General features: G+C 28.6%; 1 long non-coding RNA gene across 1 annotated transcript; it reads left to right on the plus strand.

Moving 5' to 3' along the window:
- Positions 1 to 338: 338 nt before the first annotated feature.
- LOC136079067 (uncharacterized) lies at positions 339 to 2,703 on the plus strand. Its single transcript, XR_010637918.1, has 3 exons — positions 339 to 2,175; positions 2,283 to 2,354; positions 2,544 to 2,703. It is a non-coding gene; the product is annotated as an uncharacterized LOC136079067 (long non-coding RNA).
- The last annotated feature ends 3,297 nt before the right edge of the window (positions 2,704 to 6,000 follow it).

Below are 6,000 nucleotides of genomic sequence, written 5' to 3' on the forward strand. Positions count from 1 at the left end.
TTAGAGGCAACAGGCTACATATGCTTTTTCACACATGTGGTATTTTGATCCATCATTATGCCATATTGAAGATATTTCTGTGCTCTGGCTTGGCGTTATGCGGAGGTCTGCGAATTAGTTTATTTCAAAACTTTACATCTGAAACAGGTATCTTTTTTCTTTTTTATACCTGTTCAGTTCATTTGATAAAGTGCTGGACAATATTTCCACTATAGAATTAGTTAAAAATATAGTTACAAATACAAATTACAAATAGTAATGACACTTGCAAGATTAACGGGGAGTAAAGACTATTATAAACAAAGATTAATTTTTGTTACTAATTAACTTTTTCACCTTAGGTATTTGTGAGTTATGTGTTTTAGCTTTAATTGGAAAGCTACTTTCTGGTCCTTGGATGACGAAATTTTATATTGCACCAGGTACGGGACTTGGCTACATATCTGGCATTCAGGTAGTAAAAGATGTTCGGAACACTCTTATTCAAAGCAGCAAGAATCCTTTATCTCTACTTAAACGAAAAACTGATTTCTTTGGTAATGATATTGAAGATGTAGCTTTTGATTCAATAATCAGCTTTTGCCCAGTAACTGATGAAATGAGCAAAGTATTAGCTGACTGCCTTAATGCAGTTATTAGCGTCATTGACAGGCAGTACTAGCGACAATTTAAAATGAGTTCTAATGATCACCTTAGAGACCAGACTAAGTCAGCGAGGCTTTACAACATTGATTCAGAAGAACTTATGGGTATGTTTAGCGCTGCAAAACACAAAGCTCCAAATGCCACTTTTTGTTTTCTTTCTTCAAAACTTCGTGCTTGCAAAAATAAAACAACTGCTCTGCTATGCAAAAAGCTATGATATTCAAAACAAGTTGATATTATGGGCTATCTCTAATGCCAGAAAAAAGTGGTTTACAAATATGCAATGTCATAATGACCTGAAGTTAGAATTGATAAAACGAATGGCAGATAAAATTCAGAAAAAAGTAAACAAAGAACGCAGAAATGTAGAAAAAATATTAAAAAATTGCAGGCCTGATCAGGTAAAAGAAATGTTTCCTGACCTAGAAAATAATGAGGCCTCAGATATTGAAGAAATTCTCATTGGAGTTTCTATTGGAAGAAGCATTTGCCACATGTGGTTCAATAATGCCACAAACACCCGGTATGTATATTACGGCAGATTTGTTGGCATTAAAAAGAAGATGTATATATTAATAATTGATGAATATATAGTTTCTTATTGGAAACCAAAAGAGAATGAAGATGATGATGGTGTTGAGTATGAAGTGAGAAAATATCAACTTTCTGCATACATAACAAGTGGTGATATGGTGATAACATAATAGAAATGTGTAATAAGTTATATGTTATTTTAAATAAAAGTATGTCTTATAAACTTGCATTAACAGATATTAGTTACAGATAGTAGGTTAATCTTTATTTTTTATGATAAATTTTATAGTGCCTAATGTATATCATATTCACTACCCTCCCCTTTTTTTAAGATAATGAAAAGATTTTAATTTGTTTTTATTTATACATATATGTATATACGTATATGTATATAGAAATGTAATTTTAGGTAGTCGGTTAGTTACCGATATCCAACAACCAGAGTTGACCTGGTTGCAACAAGCTATGGGAAACCAAAGCTCATTAGCTGTTTGACAATAAGCAAATTGTCTGGCTCATGACAATTAATTTTAATCATAATGATGGCTATACATTGTTTCTACACAGAAAGACAGACTTTTGCTTGCATAGATTGAGAGATGTTAGTGTTTAGTTACAATAAATCAGTACACTCTAGGCAAATGGCATATGCCATTACCAGATAGTTACGCTAACACAATATAACTTTCTTTTCATTATAATTTATAATCAAATCTATTATATTTCAGGTTAAAAAGTATTGAAGGGTCTACTTCTATCGATTTTTCTGTTTGGTAATGGGAAATGTATTGTGTATCAGGAGTTAAGTAATTTTGAATTTTTTTTTAAGTTGGGAAATCATTCTCATCTTCTCTAATTTGTAATAGGTTTTTCAGTTATTGTGCTAAATATCTAATATAATTTCATTTATCTTTTATTGCAAGGTTTTAACTATGATGGCAGCTTGCTACTGTTAATGTTTATCTTAAAGACCTCAAGATTATATTTATTAATTCAGTAATAACAGTTACATGTTAATTTATTATACATTAGTTAATTTTTAGCGTTAAATTTTTTTTAAATTTTATATATCTGATATATTTTATCTTATCTATCATTGCAAGGTTAAACAACATGATGAAAACCACACGACTGCTTCGATGGATGTTGATCTTTTTCATATCAAGATTAAACAGGTTCATATTTTTTAGAGATTAATTATGTTTATTAATGCAATAATAACAGTTGTATATTTATTTATTATCCGCGACATAAGGCATCCTTATTTTTTATCCGCGACGTAAGGCATCCTGATTTATTTTCCGCGACATAAGGTATCATAAATAGGTATGGCGATATTAATTTAGGGGTTTACTTTATATTAGATATCATTGGATATGGTTTCCTTAGCGTACTAAAGAATCGACTCTTTCTAGCTATGGATGTCACAGTTTTGTTTGCTTCAAAAACTAGGCTAAGCCACAATTCTGTTAAAAACATTACTAAGCAAAAAAGAAAATAATTATTACAGTCTAAATTTTTTGTTAAAGAAGTATGTTTTTAAAAAAATTATTTTTATTTTTTGCGGTTTGTTGGAATTTATATATAGATAGATAGATATAAGGACTACGGAGGGAAAATGAAGGACAGCCGTGGTGGTCATGCCGCCCCCCCCCCCATTGTTTAGATGGATATTTTTTTGTAGGTTTTTAATTGAACTATATGGTGCTTTATGATTATTTTTTTTGTACTGCGGCCCCCACTGAAATATCACGCCTTTTCCGATGTTATATATGTGTATATATATATATATATATATATATATATATATATATATATATATATATATATATATATATATATATATATATATATATAGATATAAGATATATCTATATCTATATATATATATATATATATATATATATATATATATATATATATATATATATATATATATATATCTTTTTTGTATATATATCTTTCATTGAAATTCATTAGTAACGATAAAAATAAGGCGAAAACGCTAAGGATTTTAATGTATTTAAAGATCACCTATATGCATTTAAAGATACGCTATAGAAATCCTAGCCTTGGTGCATATTTAATAAAATAAATATATATACCCTTAACCATAAATATATATATATATATATATATATATATATATATATATATATATATATATATATATATATAATTATTGTAAACATTGCAAAAAAACGCGATATTTTTTTATCTAAGTTTTATAAAACTTTTTTATAAATTTTACTATTACGTTTTAATCATTAAAAATATTTTGTTACTTTAACTCGTAACTTTTTTAATTGAGTCATTCCATGCCAACTGGACCAAGGTCCAACATGGACCCCCTCAGATTTTGATGAAACTTAGTAGGTTTGTTAATATCAATGAGAAAAGCAATTCCTGAATATTTCAGCACAAAATCTTTTGTGGTTCATAAGGTACAGTCGTTTGAAATTTCTGATTTTTCCAAAAATAAAAACTTCAGTAGCAAAAACATGTCTTGTTCATACTTTGATGCTCTATATTTTAAAAACAAAATTTCAGAAAACCTTCTAGTTTTTTTTATTGTATACAACTCTTCACTTACTTTAATAAAACTTTGACATTGAATTCTCAAATGTCACATTTATTCCATAATGGCTACCTAAAAAAGCTAAAAAATTGTTTGCAAATATAAAAGGTTGATTTTTGATGACTCGATATACAAAATCTGCAGTTTAAGAAGTAAAAAGACATACTTTTTTAGTTTCTATATATGGTAGGCTTCCAAATTTTTTAAAATTTACTGATAAGATACAAATCAGTAAAAAATTATAGACTTCTAAAAATGGCTGCAGCTAAATCTAAGGAAAAAGTGCCTCCACTTCAAACCACCGGTAACCAAGGACCAACACTGGTTTTAATATATTTTTTTTTCTTCCAATTTAATAGACTTTATTTCAGTGATTTCAGAAAAAAAAAATAGTGGGTACTCATGGGGAAGTTACAAAATCAGAACAATGAAAATTGCCCAAAAGGCATTAAAAACAATAAAAACAAAGTTATTGTTGTACTTTAGTTTGTGTTATATATTCTAATACAAAGTATGTATGAATTTAAAAGTATTTCGCAAAAAGTACTAGAAATAAGTTTTTAATTAAGCTTGAATTAAACTCAGTTTTTAAATAGCCCCAGCTCTTACCTGCCCCCTCCTTCCCCCCCTTCCCCTATCCCAAGCGTTTACTTATTAACATGCACATTTTTGTCCAGAACTTAGAAAAAGTTTGTAATTGTACACTTTTATTACACGGTGTGTCTGGTTTTATCACTGATGTATGAAGTGCTTTAATACCCAAACACACTTCTAAACATACACATATAAAAACTGTGAAATTTAGTTTTAAATGTCAGACAGTAAAATGACTACATATAAAACTTTTAAGTAGCCTATTAGGTTAAAATGAAAAAAAAAATTTCTAGTCTAATTTACCCAATATTTAATACCACGGCCATAAATTTCGTAATATTTTTCCAATACACTCACTATTCCACCCCTCCCCATTAATTTGACTTATTTCATTATCATGTTCAAATTTAGATTACAGCTTATACCAAGTTAATATAATAACTTATATAAGTTATTTGATTTGTCAACACAATGCACAAGTTGATTATGTAATAAAAAATATTATCTAATAAACAATCAATAAACATTGCATCTTTCTAGTAAATTTTTGCTAAAAAACTATGTTTAAAACAAATAAATCTAATTTATAATAATTTTGCTAAATTGTTATTTAATTATGTTACTTATGCTATTGTACAATGGTAATATTTCAGTTTTTTCTCGAGCTGATAGTTCATAGCATCTACTAGTTGTTGATTGAACGTTTAAAGATGAAATTTTGCATAAAATGTGCGTTATTGGAACCCAGCAAATATCTTCTTTATGTGGCCAAGTAACAAAATAGATTGCTTCATGGACTTGATAAGAACATCTTGATTTTCTTCAGATATTTCCACAATATTGCCTAAAAACCATTTGCATCATAAACACATGCTATATTGATTCCTGGTGAAAGAGAAGAAAGTTGAACAATATGATGCATTTTAGAAACATTTACATTAGTATGCATATTATCAAATGACACCCGTCTCATCTGTTAAGTAGTTAATGATTGTGGTATAAAACAATGGTGGTTTCCGTGGTTCCTGAAATGGTTGAACAAGTAGCATAACGTTCTTCTAATTTAAACTTTATGCAATGTAATACAACTGCATCATTTGAAATGTATTGAAAATATATTCCTTTAATATTTTGTTTACACCAATCATACATTTTTTCAGGTGAATTGATAGGATCTGTTAGTGATTGTAAACTGGCCCTAGCTACAAGTCTTTTGACAGAGCCCCCAACGCCATCACACGCACTCTTTCCATGTGATGTGGCAAAAAAATGCCATTCTGCAGATACTTTATGATCTAGTTCATGGTGACATAAATTAGATATGTTTTTATAATTTTTATATTGTGAACCTGCACAATCACTAAAGTAAATGCAGTGGTTAAAGTAAGGCATTAACTCTTTTAAATGTTTTATTACTTCATAAATGAAACAATGAACTGAGTTTGTATTGTGTTGCAAATGATCTGAAATAATACAAACACTTTTACATTTTAACATATTTTCTTATATGAGATAAGGGATAGGGGGGGAGGGGGCAGGTAGGAGCTAGGGCTATTTAAAAACTGAGTTTAATTCAAGCTTAATTAAAAACTTATTTCTAGTACTTTTTGCGAAATACTTTTAAATTCATACATACTTTGTATTAGAAT

The sequence above is a fragment of the Hydra vulgaris genome, chromosome 04 (genome assembly GCF_038396675.1).
Source record: "Hydra vulgaris chromosome 04, alternate assembly HydraT2T_AEP".
Taxonomy (NCBI): Eukaryota; Metazoa; Cnidaria; class Hydrozoa; order Anthoathecata; family Hydridae; genus Hydra; species Hydra vulgaris.